This window comes from Benincasa hispida, chromosome 1 (genome assembly GCF_027475165.1).
Source record: "Benincasa hispida cultivar pf3 chromosome 1, pf3_genome.v1.1, whole genome shotgun sequence".
Lineage (NCBI taxonomy): Eukaryota > Viridiplantae > Streptophyta > Magnoliopsida > Cucurbitales > Cucurbitaceae > Benincasa > Benincasa hispida.
Genome location: NC_143478.1, coordinates 27,074,114 through 27,092,140, shown reverse-complemented (window position 1 = coordinate 27,092,140; position 18,027 = coordinate 27,074,114).

Below are 18,027 nucleotides of genomic sequence, written 5' to 3'. Positions count from 1 at the left end.
GAGAATGTGTATAGCTAAGATCAATGACTCAACATATTCCTAAAACATGTGACTTGTCTTCTAATAAAAATCTTCCAACAATATTATACGAAGACAACACAACTTGCATAGCCTAAATCAAAGGAGAATATATTAAAAGAGATATAACAAAGCATATTTTACCAAAACTTTTCTACACTCATGATCTTGAAGTAAATGACAACATCATTGTTCAATAAATTTGTTCGAAGGATAACCTGGTAGACTTAATTACAAAGGCATTACCAACCGCAACTATTGAAAAATTAGTGCACAACATTAGAATGCGACGACTCAAAGATCTTAAGTAATGTTTTCATTAGGGGGAGTTAATATATTGTATTCTTTTAGGAGTATATATTATACGAAATATGTACTCTTTTTCCTTCACTAGGGTTTTTTCCTATTGGGTTTTTCCTAATAAGTAGTTTTAACTAGACATATTCCATATATATATGGGCATCTTAGGGGGAGTATTATAAATATTAATTATAAAATAAATAGATGTCCATTGTTTAGTGTCCTAAAAGCCATGTGTCACTCTATTCATGTTTGGTGTCCATGTAAGATCACAACCTACTTGCCACTTTATCTATAAATAGTGGTATTTAGTGGATCTTAAAATCACACATTGGTGAGAAAACCCACTTCAAATTTTTACCAAATTTTCATACTTTTAGTTATTTTATTTTATTATTATATTATATTATATTTTTTCCTATATCCGTTGTGTTTCGTTGTGCTATTTAATTTTACCATATATATAAATATATACATAAAAGTTTTTGACATTTTTAATGATATAATTTGTGGGCAAATATTAATATAATTCTTACTGTATGTCCCATGCCAGACTTGCATGATTTTGTCTTTGCCTTTGTCTTTGACTATATTCCCAAAGTGGCGCAAATTAATTAATTAATTATATATTTTAATAAAGTATACTGTTACAGTGGAGGCCGAAGTGGGTATGTCAACCCCTTTCAGACTTGATTTGGATTAAATATTACAAAGCAATTAGAGCTCTCTTCTTTCGAGGAAATTAAAGTTTGAGTTGACCAATTGTTTTTTTTTTTTGGTAGATTATTTTATTATTTTTTTGGTTGGTTCTTCAAATCTTACTCAATTCTCTCTCTCCTCATTCTATTCATCACGCTGACCAAGTACAATCTCAAAAAGTAATAATCCCAATAATAAATGGAATATCAAATTAGTCATTTGATCACTTGATCCATGGTATATTTTATATACTTGGAGTTTGTTCCATGTCTAGTTTATTTGGAGAGAATGAGGATTGAAGGTTCTAATTTAGGAAAAATATTATTTTTTTTTTCTAGATTTCTGTTTAGTTTTCATTTGGCCACTGGATTTTAAAAATGTTACATTTTTAAAAAGAGTTTGGGACAAAAACTATTATAAAACTATAATAAGCACTTTTTGCTACAATAAATTCTATTTTGTAATCCTCAATTAGCTACAGTTAATACTATTTCGAAACCCCAATTTGTTACCATATTTATTATTTGCTACCATTTTTACTACTTTACGTTCTTAATTTTTTTATTCTTTACTATAGTGTTTACTATTTTCTTCTTAAAATCAATTAGTTTATACCTCAAACACATACTATTATATCCCAAAATAAAACAATCTATATCCCAAATACAAAATAATATAACCCAACTATAATAACTAAGGACTATAATAATCAACTCTTTGCCCCAAACGCCTCTCTAACATTTTGAAACCTAATGTTTTGTGTTTGATTTCAAATTAGTTCCTGAGTTTTAAAATATTACAACATTACCTTTGAATTTTGAATTTTGTTTCAATTTGGTCTTTATGTTTCATGATTTATATCTTTGATATTAATTTTTCACTAAATATTCAATTTTTTGCTTTTAGTATTGATGTATGTTAATCAATCTAAAAGAATTATAATTAAGTAAGTTTCACTATTTTTCATCACTATTAACATTAAATTTAAAATTTAACTTTATAATTACTGTAACTTAATTAACAGACATTATTGCAAAGATTAAAATGGGTATTTAGCGAAAAATTGAGGTTAGAAGTGGAACTTTTGAACTCTAGGAATCAAAATTGAAACAAAACTCAAACCTCAAAAGTAAAATCATAACATTTTAAAATCTAAGGACTAAAATAAATTGTCATCAAATTCAAAAGTTAAGTATTAAAAGTGTATCATTTTAAAATTTATAGATCAAATAGACCAAAAACTTAGGATAAAAAAGAAATTCTCCCTTATGATTTTCATTGATGGTGGTTACTAAAATGCATAAATGGTATCAATTTGGTGGGAATAGTCATCTATTTTAAAATCTCATTTTAATTTCTAACTCCTCACCTAGACTTCATCCATCTCTTTCTCATTTTTTATTAGTTTAAATATATACTATTTTGGTAATTGGTTTTTGTTCATTTTGGTCTTTATGTTTTTAAGATGTTCATTTTTGTCCTTATACTTCTAAATTTAGTTTATTTTGGTCCCTGATTTTTCAAAATGTTCATTTTATCCTTGTACTTTAAATTTTTTGTACATTTTGGTCTCTAAACTTTCAAAATGTTTATTTTGGTCCTTGTACTTTCAACTTTGATTCATTTTGATTCTTGAACTTTCAAAAAATGATAAATTTTGACCTCTTAAAAGTGAAGTAAAAATGAAAATGATGGGACCAAAATAATCACTTTTTGAAAGTACAAGAACTAAAATGAACATTTTGAAAGTAGAGGGACCAAAATGAACCAAAGTTGAAAGTATAGAGATCAAATTGAACATTTTGAAAGTACAATGACCAAAATGAATATTTTGAAAGTAGAGGGACCAAAATGAACCAAAGTTGAAACTATAGAGATTAAATTGTACATTTTGAAAGTATAAAGACCAAAGTATACTACAAGAGATAATAGATACGAAAGTTAAAGAAAAGAGCTATAATAGATCTTTTATAGCTTTTTTCGAAGGTCCTGACAACCCACGTTATTACAAGTCCAGGACTTTTGATAGCGCTTTTATTAGTTATGCCAAATGCTATTAAAAACCTAAAAATTATAGCATATTTACATTGCTATGAAAATATATTATAGCGTTACTAATTAAAGCTAAAATAAGTTTCTATAGCTTATAAAGTGAGCTATTATAACTTTGTAATAGCATTTTATTTATGTTATTATAAGTTTTTAGAAGCCTTTTGTATGCTATTATGAAGATTTCATAGCCTTTTCATAATGTTATTAAACAAATTTATAGTCTTTTCTCGTCAATGATAAATTACCAATTGTCATAATGGCTATTTTTAGCCAATTTTCATTATTTATAACAATATGACAAACCATTTCACTAATATTCATCAAATTTTATGTAAATGATAACTAGAAAATATACATGGATTATATAGTATCATGATACGTAAAATATCATAAGTCTCATCTCATAGTTGAAATTTTGTAATCCCTTACATGACACATTTAATTAATGTAATACAATGAAAGAATGTTACAAAGTAATTAATACAAAGTGATTAGCAAAATACAAGATTCACCAACTTTTGAATATTTCCATAATGAGTACAAATTTAAGGGTTAAGTGAGTTGTCATCTTCATTCTTCATCAATTTGCAAAGCTTCATTCCATCCACCTAAAAAAAATTTCAAAAAAAAAAAAAAAAAATCATAGACACTAGTTTACTAGGGGAAGAAGACCATCAACCATCAATTCTAAGTCGCTAACCTCTTACTTTGAGCCTTAAACCACTCAAAGAGCGAATAATGTTTCAACTTTTTGTAGTTGCCAAAATTTACTATTAAGAACTAAGAAACCTTCTCATTATTTGATTCAATTCCTCAATTAATATACAAATATAAAGTATAATTTAGTTTTTGCTGAATCTAAAGTCTAAGATCTTAAAGTATATTATATTCCAGTGGTAGCAACAAACACAAAGTTTTCTACACTCAAACAACTCACATGAACCTTTCCAAATGACTTTCAAAGTGGTAGAAAATAGACAGTCTACTCAATACACTTCTGGTTTTACTTCAATTAGTAAAACAAATTGAAACCACCCCACACATACACTAATTCGAGTATCTTCCAAGTGATATCTACCCCCACACCCTCTAAATCTATTTTAATTTGAAGTCTCTTAATTTGACATTTTCCACTTAAAGAAGCTAAAAAATCCAAATAAAATCTCCCACTTCTATGTAAGACATAGTTGAGAAAAACAAAAAAACAAAACAAAACAAAATAAAAAGTTCATATTTAGAAACTTCTACAATTAACTATACCAATAGAACTTTCCATTTAAAAAACAATGAACGATTTCTAGGTTTAAGGAACCATAGCAGCCGTTCAAATTTTTAATACTTAAAAGCAAAAATAAAGATGAAGTGGAAGTTGAACTCCAAGACTTACAAATTAAGTGTAGTGTACAATAGAGGACTTCCATGTCGCACTTAACTCTGATGCACCTCGACATCACATTTAACTCTGATACAAGATAGCCAATGGAGATAAATTTTGATAAATAAAATATATTATGAATTATGTTTATCTCCAAAACTTAAAGAAAATATTTCACAAGATGCAAAAAAAAAAAAAAAAAAAAAAAAAAAAAAAATCAAAATAAAGAAGGCAGCAAAAACAAATAGAAAAGAAGAAGACAACAAGGTGAAGTTATGTTATAATGGAGCCCATCTGAAATCCAAAAATTTGTAGATGGCCAAAATGACAACAATTTTTCTTAAACAATAAATCTGAACATGGAGCGGGTGAGCATCGAGTGGGGGAGCATCGAGTGGGGAAGCATCGAGTAGGGGAGCATTGAGTAGGTGAGCATCAAGTGGGGGATCAAGGATCGAATTCTAGATCGAATCAAGACTTAGATTGAGTTCGATCGAGGATCGAGTTCTTCACAGTGGGGATCGAGGATTAAGTTCTGGATCAGATTGAGGATCGAGTTCTAGCATAAAATTTTTAGACAAGAGTTACAGAATCATCAACCATCAGAGGAAACAAAACTCTATACATAATTGCATTTCATTTAGCTAGCCCAATTTCCTTCAAGTGCAGAAACTATAATCGAATAGCAACCAAACCATAAACAGTAATCAATTTCCAATGGAAAAACGCAAAAAGGAAACTCCAAAATGAAATTAAAAAGAAGATGAATATGGATCTAAGGATGAGTAACAATAGAAACAATGAAAATGGATCTAAGGATGAGTAACAGTAGTAACACAATTAAATGGTATTCAAGATCAATTAACAAGAATAAAAGGAAACCAAAACCTTACCCACTGCACAACGTTGGAACTGGCGATGATTGTAACCCCCGTGAAAGGGCGGTGCAGAGAGTCAGCCGATGGAGTCATTGGCGATGATGGAGTGTGATGGAGATGATGGAGAGTCAGCCGATGGAGAGTCAACCGACGGACTGTGCACATTTTAGGGCATAAAGGTAAGGGAGGTGAGAATGATGTAAATTAATGAGAGGAATTAGAGCAGATGAGAAAAAAAAAATAAAAACCCCACTCACCAAAGTTGATGCAACTGACGATGGAATGCAGGCGCACATTTTAGGGCATTATGTGGAGTTGAGAATGATAAATAGAGGAATGAGAACGATATAGGTTTCAAGTGTTGAAACTTGTGATTTGAGAAAATAAGGGATGAGATTTGAGAGAAAGAAGATTGAGATTTTATGTGGAGAGACGAAGAAAGGAAAGAAGAGAAATAGAGAAAAAGAAAGGAAAGAAGAAAAATAGAGAAAAAGAAAATATAGGTTTTGTGTGTTTGAAGAAGGGGTGAAGCACACGAGCCCCCAAAATTTTGGGTGTTTGGCGGATAAGTATAAAATTTTGAGTGCATCCCCAAAATTTGATTTTTAATATTTCTCCCTTTTGTTTTAGAGTTTCTATAGCCTATTTTTAAAAAGGCTATGTCCAAGAGCTATAATAAGTCATATTTGTTGTAGTGGTAAAGTAAAGTTCATAGTATAGGGATCAAAATAGTATATAAACCTTTTTTATTTTTTCCATCTCACCATCCTTTCATTAATTATTTTATTATTTTACGTTTTTGATATTTTTCTCTCTCATATATATTACTTATTTTTTAAATACAAGATGATGTTAGTTTAACCTTTTTTGTATAACAATAAAATTTAATTTTTAACATGTGTAAATGATTTTCAAATGAAATACTAATTGAGAATATAAATTGATTTGCTTATGAAAGTTTTGGAGTTTAATGGATGAAATTATAACTCTCTCACAGATATTTTTTCAAATGCAATGTAATTATGAAGAGTACAAATTGATACATTTACGAAATTTTAGGGGTTAAATTGATACAACTATTAGCCTTAGAGTTTTAATTGACATAACTCTCAAAGTTTAGAAGTATAAATTATTGTTTTTGCTCTTTTTTATTTAAATTTTTTAAAATAAAATATTTTTCTTATATATTGAAAAGACGATAGGTTGACTCTCACTCGATATGCGGATGTTAAACAGAAAGTACTGACAATAACTGTAACAACAAAAATACCAACAACAAGTAAACAAGTATAGGTACACAACAGTTGGTAACCCAGTTCAGTGATAAACATCTATGTCTAGGGGGCACAGTGCCCAGGAAAGATAATCCACTAATATTAAAGAGTTAAGCAGTTTACAACGTAGTACTTATTTGTAATACACCAACTACTACAGTGGCTCACGTAGAGCTTAACTCACTCATCACCTAGGCTTCCCCTAGATGTGAGACTTCCTCTCAATTGAACTAAAAAACAACCCATAATCATGAATAAAAATTAGACAGAAACTTCCAAACATAACCAACCAAAAGTGACCACTAAACAACAAACCAAAACCGACCACCACTCCCCTTTTCTAGCTAAGAAAAAAAACACCCAAAGACATCAGCTCTATGGCTGAGTAGAGGAAGCAACCGCATACCTAGATAAAATGAACCACATGATCAGTAAAACCTCATCCACTTCAGCCCTTCTCTTCTGAAGGTTACGCACCAAAGACTCAAGATCACGAGATTCAATGGAAAACAGTTAAAGAATACAACCACTAAATGAATAAGCTATTAAAGCTCGACTTGAGCCATCAAGATGATAAGCTATCGTAGTAGTATTTAGACTAGGAACATGGAGAACCTGCAGAAGTTTATGGTTGATGGAGAAGAGACTTGGAGATGGTCCAATAACTTATGAAGCAATAAGAAGATCGGGCTTATGAGACAATAGGATACCATAGATAAGGTGAGGAAAACAAATAGACAATTTCAGAGCTGTGGACCCAATCTGACATTTAATTTGGTTGATGAAAAACACATCACAATTGAAATGTGCTCTAGTCCCAATATGATACATCCAAGTAGCTAGAGCAATGGAAAAACCAGATTTGTCTGAAGAAGGATGATGACGGGAATTTCGAAGTCAATTTTACTCGACAACCAACTTCCCTTGGACGCGTTATGCGATGCATGTTCCTAAGATAAGCATTGATAATAATGCATCGACGGTCATGCGTTGGAATGAAACATGCGTTAACTAAAGTATGCGATGACCATGTATCCTGCCATAAGTTTTCTTGCGTTCACGCCAAGTATAACATGAACACAAGTTTCTCGGGTAATCCGAGGTCGAACACAGGAACTTGTAGCTATATGTTTGCGGTGATTGTGCATGCAGCAGTTGAATAAAAGAATGGAAGGGATGTTGTTAAGTTAATCCTACTCCTACTCCTATCTATCAGACAATGCAATGAGAATATGCATGAAAGGAAGAGATGCAACAAACCTTGACATGAAATAAATGTATGGGAAAATAGATAAAATGTGGAGATGTTTTCATTACAAAACTTAAGAGTGATCGCAAGGGCAACCCTAGTCAACGCAATCTAATGCGATCATGCAACACTCATACAATTGTAGACCACCTCTCGGTGCGAATACTACGACTTCTAATGCTAAGCATGCGATGTATGTGCAGAGGTGTCTATAGGGCCTACATATAAGCCTCTAATTCTTGTCTATGCGATGATACACAAACAAGGCGATCATATATCATCATTCCTATTCCTAGGGTGCATGTGATGTAGTGTTGACAAACAGAGCTTATCTTTAAGTCCCTATCTCCTGCTTATGCCGATCTAATCTCGCTCTCTCGAGTATAGATTCTAATCTAGCTCCCTCGAGTCATTAGGTTCTTTATTTAGACTCTCTCTCGAGTAGCTCTAAAGGAGTGTTGGGCACAACATAAGACAAGACAAACGCATGGATTTGGTTGACGCAAGATTGTTACTATCCCTAGTGAACAACGCATACCTTGCTTAATGCGTCTAACCACTTACCCTCCCAGGCAGTTGATTGTTGCTGACTTCACTCATAGACAAGCAATGCGTTAGCCTATAGACAGGCGTTGCAGCAGCTTTACACTAAGAAAATAAGGTTACTCACACACTCGCGTAACGCACACCTCTTGGCGAGTTGCTACATGTTTCATATCCCTAATCCACATGACTAAGTATGCAATACCTATGTAGTCCCACTAAGTGTTGCAATGAAAGTAAAGATGCTTAGCAAGAAGACAGAGATGAAGTCGAAGGAATAGGGAAATGCATTGAAAAACACATTGTATTAATTTCTTAATTCAAAATGTCATATAATACAATATAGGAAAAGAAAGGAAAATGAAATGACCGGCTGGAAGCAAAGATTTGCTTCTCTACCGGTGGAGCCATGGATAGGTGGAGGAGCTGACTCTCTCGAGATCTAGCTCCGATCGAAGGCTCCGGTCGTCACTTGGAATGGATGAAGGAGGTGAAGAACTCTCAGCCGTCTTCAGCCGTCTTCTCACGCATTTGTCTGGATCGCAAGGTTCCGCCATAGGCGAACCTTAGGCAAAAACCTTGGATAAAATTAATTTCAGCTCATCGGCTTCTATTTATAGAGCTTGGGTCGTCGACAGCATTGATTGGACAACTCTGAGTCTGATGTTCGGTGCGTTAGTCCTTTTCTGAACCTCTGCCACTAATGGCGTGGTAGGTGAAATGTCAACATCAGCTTTGGATTTTCTCGAGGTAGATGCGTTAGTCCATTCCACCTACCTTGCTTTGATCCCATTAGAATGCGTTGTTGCGTAGCTGCAATCATTGAATGGTCGCATTTGCTTAACACCGCAACTCTACATGATGATTACTATTGCTTGACTAGTGCAACTCCCACGTGATGGACGCATACGACTGATTAACGAAATATCCATGTATTGATCGATGCGTTTGCCTTACGATGGAGTGTTTCTCCGCATGCGGTCGTCTATGCGATGGTCCGGTTCCCGTATTTGCGTTCATTTCCTGCATTGTCTACAAAAATAGAACATTGAACGCATAATTAAAGCAAAATAACGGGTTAGCTGAGATTCGATATGCTGATCGACGCAAGCTCATATTCTTGTGAATTCCTATCATGATCGACACATATTCTGCCTAACAACCTTCATAATTCTAAGTAAAAGGCCTAAGATGACATGCATTTTTGCATGTCATCAAAGGACACCAATTATAATTTCCAATCCTATGTAGAAGGAGATATTTAACACCCAAAGCAGCTATAGACAATTGACCCTTTAATGGCCAAGTGGAACAAGCTCCTCCACTCAACTCAAACACCAAATCTCTTAGAGAAGGACACTGTTCTCTCACATTTTTTGGTATGTTACGACAAAGTAATTGGTTGATCACAACAGTAGAGAAGAAAAATGCATGTCACCTAATGTGTACCCTCTGAAAATCTGGACTAGCTGAATCTACAAATTCTAAGGGAAGATTTAAAATTCACGTACCAGTTGAGGATAGTAGGGCCCCAAGTTCAAAATAGTTCTTTCAAGACCAGCATTTTGAATCAATTTCATAAGCTCAACACATTCTTGAGTATGATCAACTAATTCTTTCTCATCCATAATATTACGTTTAACAACATACATCCACAAGCTTGCACTATCTTCAGTTTTGAAAGAGATCCCATATAAAGGCATAGAGGAAACATTAGTTACAAATAGTTGTTTTCTTTTGGTGTGAGCCTAGCCCTAGTGACCCAAACAGAGTCTGTGACTTCTTTGTCTGAGTAACTCTTGAAACCACAATCAAAGGCTTCCTCAGAAGCAATGTGCTTTGAATCATTATCAGATGACTCAGAGGAGGTAACAACACCAACATCACCATCACTAGTAACACCCACACCATCGACAGTTTTCTTAGAACGAAGTAGCAATAGAGATATTGTTTTAATTATTAGAATGAGTGGTGATGGGAGAATTCTCAAAACTCAAATCGCTGGATTTAGTAGCAACTTCAGATTCACCAACATTTTTCATAGTCCTAGGAGCTACAGAGGCCAATAAATCAACATTATCAGGATTTTGATTCAGTAAAGTGGAAGATTCATACAAAGTCTTGACATTTTTTCCAACAGTTTGAGCCTCGTCACTAAGCCTAGTACCATAATAGCCAGAAGCACAGAAACACTTTGCAAATCAATAACATCTAGTATAGGAAAGGCAAAAACGATATTCTCAACAATAAACTCCAAAACAATTTCATCAGAAGCATTTACACCTTCAATTTCTTCTAACTCAGTAGTAGTTTCAACATTATCATATACCGACATTATATTTGAAGTAAGAAATACCCATTTTCAGACCCTTGACAATCCAGAATAACAACATTTGAACACAACTCAATTGTAGAAGTATGAAAATTCGTATCAGCAAAACCAGAACCAGTTTCAAGATTAACATCATTAACTAAACTACCTTCAAAACCTTAACGTCTACATGAGCTTTGGCAGAAGGTTCAATAATCTCTTTACGGTTTCTAGGCAAGATATATATTCATGCATGTGATTAGACTCACTACTAGAAGGGATTTTTTTCTTTTGAACAATTTCAACACCAGCTCCAATTAAATCAACCATCGTTAAGGATGATGAACTTACCTTTTCTTTATCTTTAGTTATAGATGGCTAACTGGCTTCATAATATTTTCCTTTTTGCTAAGGAAGGTGGAACTCCAACTTACTTAATTTCAACAGGAAAACCCTGCACATGAATATCATATTTGTTTGTAGAGGATGGTTAAACATCTTCTACAGCATGCATCTTGCACTTGGCTTTTTCTTTGTATCTTACCATTATGCTATCAGAAGTGTGAGTCCCTTGACGAGTACTCATCATTATAGATGACTGAGTTAGATAATCAAGAACAAAAATTTTAAACAGAGGCAGTTAAGGGAGAAAGAAACCCATAATGCAACAAGGAAACTTATCATGATTAAACCTCCCGTAATTTGAATTCAAACATAACTCTGAAGATAAAACCCAATTTCCTTGAGTTCTTAACACCCATAATTAAGACAATTAATTGTGTGATCTGCCTTATGGGCTTCCACACCTGATGAGCTGAGATTCTTTGCTGAATGACCTATTGTTAGGCCCAAGGTTGCGCTCAGGGACTTAAAATGATCAGCATCAAGGTCCTTGATAAAAATGTCAGCTATTTGATTTTTGTGTTAACGTGCTCTAACACAATCTATTTACTTTCAAAGATCACGAATAAAATGGGGTCTGATGTCATTATGCTTAGTACGATTGTGTTGAACTAAGTTTTTGGATATATTAGTTGCACTAATATGATATAATTTAAACTTCGTTTAAGAAGGCACTTTTCACATCCATATGATATAATTTAAACTTCAAAAGACAAATAGTGTCGAGTAGGAGTCTTATGTCTTTTAATCTTCTAACAGAAGCAAAGTCTTCATCAAAATCCACGCCTTCAACTTATGCATATCCTTAAGCCAATAATCTAGCTTTATTTCTGGTCACTTTTCGATTCTCACCAGTCTTGTTTTTGAATATCTACTCTGTGTCAATAAGATTCATAGATTCGGGCTTGGGGACAAGAGACCAGACGTCATTCATCACGAACTACTCGAGATCCTCTTACATGGCACTGACCCTGTTGGGAATGTCCTAGAACTCGCAGCTCGTGTTAAACATTCTATTTTATCAATAATAATGACTTGTTGATTTTGCATCTTATTATGAAAATCCAATAAACGCATCTTTGGCTATAGTCTAAATTCTGTAACTTTATGTAGTGACATAAACAGGATCAAGTTGACAGTATATAGCCTAAATGGTCTAATAAGTATATGGATGAAATTGGGTATCTCATCCTAGTAACACTATTGGATGCGGCCCACTCTGTAGTTGTTACAAGAAGTTGTAAAATGCTACAAATGATGTGATCCATAAATCGTTCATGTTGAGACATGAGAGTGGTGGCATCCTATGCAATGAGTTTGCATATAGACTGGACCACGAAATTAGTCACTTTTCTTTATAATGATTGTTTATTGTTAAAACTGACTATTTCATTTATTATATAGACTAGGTTAACTCGATCTTAATCTTGAGCTAGCTATGAACTCCTGTTTGTTCGAGATTATCCTTTGATTTGTAAATGGTGAGAGTATTCTAACAGAATTTCTCAATAAGCTTACCATTTTGGAGATAAGATCGGATGAATAGCTGGGACATAGCCTTGCAAGATGGAATTCACTCCTATCCTATTTAGGGTTAGCAGATAAGTTGTTCTCTTAAGTACTGACTCCAGGTCTTTAACAAACGGGCCCCCGCCTTCTCATGATAGAGAAAGGATTTGATTTATAGAGATTATGAATCAGAATTCTTCATTAGAGGATCAGTAGACACTTAAGGAACAAGATGTAGCCACAGGGGTAAAACGGTATTTTTGACCTAGCTGTGATTACAAACAACCTGTGAAGAATTGACTTACTGATTAGGGTTATTAAGTGGACATAATATATCTACAATGAGGGGAGTTCAACTATGGGCTATAGTGGAATGTCCCATTAGTTAACGAATGGGGGTTAGATCAGACTAATAAGTTTAGCCGATTAATCTCAAATCGTTGGAGCCCATGATCTGTAGGTCTGTGAGCTCCTTCTACTAGCTCATAAATGGATAAGCTTTACGGTAGCTTGACAAATTAATTTGAAACGTTCAAATTAAATGGAATAAGAGAATATATATTTAAATATGATTTAAATATATGAAGATGATTATTGTGCAAAAATTAATTTAATATTTGATATAAAATTAATTAATATTTTAAATTAATTTAAGAAAATAAATTTTGAATTAAAATGGTTTTAAAATCATTTTATATTTTAAAAGGAAAAGGGAAAATCGTTTTGCATGGTTGCACAAAATGGAGATTGAATGTTTCCATTACCTTCATCTTCATACTCACACAAAGGCCATTATTCTCTCTACATTGATTCTCCAAGCATGAGCTACAAGCCATGTACTCCATTTCTTTACATGTTCATCTACTGTATATAAAGAAGATTTTAGTCATTTGAGGAGGATTTAATGCAGAATTTTTGAGAAAAAAATTTCTGTGAGAAGAGACCGTCTTCTTTGATCGGTTGCTGTGAGTTCTTCTTGGTTCTTCACTTCTTCAAGCTGTTCTTGAGTCCCACAACTCTGCCTAAAGCTCCAAGAGCATAGTAGGGAAGTCTTTGAGGTGGTTCACGGTGATATCAAGAGAATACTGATGCTGTACACCCGTTTTCTTGGAGAGTTCTTCAAAGGTATGATCTTAAAACCCACTTTTTAGAAAAGCATGCTTTAGTTTCTGCCAAAATTAGTGAATTTGAATGCTTATAGATCCTTGATACTGCTGCTGCATATTATTTAACTCTTTCAAACCCAACATTCATCTTCAAGAGTTTCTTTAATATTTTTTTGGTTCAACAAGGGATGTGAAGCAAATATTTCTGATCATGTCAAGGTAATTGATTTTATTCTTTCTTTTGGTCATCACTCATTCATCAAGGTCCCCAATAATGTTACTAGGGGGATGATTTTTACGAACTTGCTGGAAGGTTGTTTGTTACTAGCTTCTGCCTGCTATAAGGTATTTTGAGTAATTTCCACTAGAATTTCTGAAATCATGTCTAACGTCATGTCAGACGAGATGTTAGGCACATTAGTATTAACAAATCGAGTGAAATTGAGATCCGAGGGATACAACATCATCATTAATTACAACATTAATAGACTCTAGTATAGTATGAGTTCGTTTGTTGTAGACACGGTAAGCTCGCCTATTTATGGAATATCCAAAAAATATCACTTCGTCAGACTTAAAATCTCATTTTCTTCTAGTCTTTATCAAGAAGAATGTAACAGATACTTCCAAAGACATGAAAGTATTTTACATTAGGTTTTCTACCTCTCCATATTTCACAAATAGTCCTTAAAGTTCCTATTCGTAAGACCTCTATTATGTATATGACAAGCCGTGTTCAATGCTTCTGTCTAGAAGTGAAACAGTAAATGCTTTACATGTACCATCGCACGAGCCATCTCCTGAAAAGTTCTATTTTTCCTTTCCACAACCCCGTTCTATTATGGTGTATAGGAGTTGAAAATTCATGGTGAATTCCAACAAACTGACAGAACTCAGTAAATTGAGAATTTTCAAAGTCTCTACCATGATCACTTTGGATATGTATCACATTCAGATCTTTCTCACGTTGTAGTTAAAGACAAAGAGCAAGAAAAACAAAAAAGTTATCCGATTTTTTCATGAAAGAACGCACCCAGGTGTATCTAAAGAAGTAATCAACAAAAACTAGAACATATCGTTTACCTTCTAGACTCTCAGATTTCATGGGTCTCATCAAATCCATATGAAGAAATTCCAAAACACGAGAAGTGCTTGAGTGGCCTTATTTCTTGTGAGAAGTATGAGTTTGTTTACTAGATAGACAATTTTCATATATAATTTCAGGAGGGGTTGATAAAGAGGGAAGTCCAGTTATAGCATCGGTTGCAAGAGCCTTCTAAATAGTCTTCATGCTTACATGCCCAAGACGTTTATGCCATAGGCTCGCTTAATATTGTCTAGAGAGATAACAAACGTACGAAGTATGATTACAACTCCACAGATAACAATTATTAGAAGAACGCAAACATGTCATAACGAGAACATTGACATCGCTTGTAACAACAAATTTTTCTTTGGTAAAGCTCACATTCAGTCCTTGGTCACATAGTTGGCTAATGCTGATAAGATTTGTAGTAAGTCCTTCAACCAACATTACATCTTTCAAAGGAGGAAGACCCGAATAATTTAGTTTTCCTTTTCTAATGATTTTTCCATCAACACCATCACTAAATGTGACTTTTCCATAACTGATAGACTTGAGATTAGACAAATAGCTCTTTTCACCAATCATGTGCCTAGAGCTTCCACTATAAAAATACTAGTCATCGCTCTCTTCAGATTAAGTATCAGACAAAGTTAGTACATAACCTTTGTTCTGTCTATTCAGAAAAGTGTGACATTCAGCCTGAATATGACCAAATCCATTACACTCTCTACATTTGAAGTTCTTTTCCTCGTGAGAGAGTAGATTATCTAACTTGTAAGTTTTCTTTCTACTATTCTAAGATCTGAATTGATTGGGGGGAGTAGAGCCTCCAGAATTGTTGTTACTATAAGTGACAGACCTCTTACCGAAACATTTGAGCACACAGTGAAACTATTTTAAAAGCAACAATCGTTTCAGCAAGAGGGTTGATAACTTGTAGAAATAAAAGTTATTCTGCCTCTTTTATCTAAAAAATTAGGAAAAAGCTTTGAAAATGTGATAACTTGATAAGGAATTCATGAGAATAATTACATCATGTGATCACACACACACAAAAAACCTGATCTGTCTATAAAAGGTAAAAATCATACTTTGTTTAGTTTAGAAAATCTACCGATGCGATCATGAGTTTTTAATGCCAGTATATGATTTCATAGTTGGCCAAGTCAGTAGTTTCATGCGATGAGATATGACACGACGTGTGGGCGGTAGAAGTCAAATCAAAGGTCAAGTTGGTAGCTGATAAGAAAGATTCATTATAAAACCAATGAACTTCTAACACCCAGCAGGTGGCGCATCAGAGTATGGAATTTAATGTACCTTATCAGCACAATCATTAGTAAGAGAGGAAAAGATGCCTTTGAATGCTTATAAATACACCATGAAATCGTCATGCAAAATAACACGAGAGGATAGGAAGAAAATTCTACAAAAATTCCATTCCTCTTCCCACCATTTGTGGAGGTAGAAGAGGAACTCCATTCTCAACACTCTTAGTGAGGCAATCATTGATAAGACCGGAGAGAGCAAGAAATTGCACACCATGACTTGTTTATCTATCTCTATTTCCTATCTTAGTGTATTTGTATTGTATAAACGTTGAAAAACTTCTTTTCTTAGTATGAATACATATTCAGTCTATATCTCATCCATATTTTCTATTTTCATTATGGGTAACTAAATCATTCATGGATTGAGAAGCATTTAACATGAACTAAACAATATTTAAACCATGCATTCAACTTGTTTTATGCTTGAAATGCTTAAATAACTCGAGAGATTATTCTAAGCAGATTAAATCTAGGTTTGAAAGAACTAGAGATTTAAAACTCATAAAACAAGAAGAGACGTTCTTTAGAAATAAAAAAATATCTTTTGCAATATACACTCATCACATACATTCTAGAAATAGGATATTATGGCTATTTACGCTAAAATATGTAGGTTATAATATCAAGTGCACTACTTGAATGTATGATTTATATATTTGCTTAGGGAATGTTAGTGAATATTCTTCTCTACCCTACCATCTCTCATTTCAATTTAACATTCATCACATACATTGTTTTATTGGGAATGGTGTCCTAAATCTCCTTGTCATCTCATAGTTTGTAAACTCTGTATAAACATATTGTTATTATTAAAATAAGTGTTATTTTATAAGTATTTACTCAATCCAATAAACTAAGATCCGAGGTTATTTTATGTAAATTTAAACAAGTATGTAGAGATATATAGGTGGATCTTGTTTAAATAATAACCTAAATGGTCTGTGACACTACGGATACGGCCTGCTTTATAGGTATTACAAGTGATGTAAAGTGCTACAAATGATCTGATCCTGATCATTCACGTGGAGACATGCGAGTGGGGGTATCCTATATAAAGAGTTTGTATAAGACCAAACCACGAAATGATTAGTCTCTTTATATAACACCGTTGATAATAGAGACTTACATTTCACTAGAATGGTTATAGTGACATGCCTGAATCCAGAGTGAGTTGTGAACTTCTGTTCATGAAGGCGGTCAGGATTTGAATGGGTGAGAGTGGCCAGATTGCCAACTAAACAAGCATACCATTTTAGGGATTCGTCTGATTGGGGACCTAGAAACTCAGCTTCACATGACGGAATTCACTCCTTCCCCAATGCAGAGGAAGTAGATAAATTGCTCCCTTAAGGGCAGATTTTGGGTCTTGAACATAGTGGCCACACCCTCTCTTGGGAAGAGAGGACTCAGTCATAGTGGTACTATGACTTATTGTTCATTGGAAGAATTAGTGGTACTTAAGGAGTTAGATGTAACTATAGAGGCAAAATGATAATTTGGCCCAGCTGTACTTATGAGCAGTTCGTGAAGGGTCATTGCACTGTTGATTGGTTATATGGACACAAAAATATATCTGTAGTGTGAAGAGTGCAACTGTCGATCTTTAGTGGAGTGCCCAGCAATTAACGGATGGTGGATATCGTGATTAAAGAGTTTAGTTAGTTATTCATGTACCATTGGTGCTTCAAGCTATAGATCCATAAGGTCACCTTGGTAGCTCAATGGATTCAAGTTGAGAATCACTTTTTGGGTTAGTTTGAAATGTTCAAATTAACAAGAGAAAATTTGATTATATATGATATAATTAAATTAATTCAATTATATAAGATATAATTGATACAATGTATTTCATATATTATTAGATTGGAGGAATTAATATAAATATGATTTATA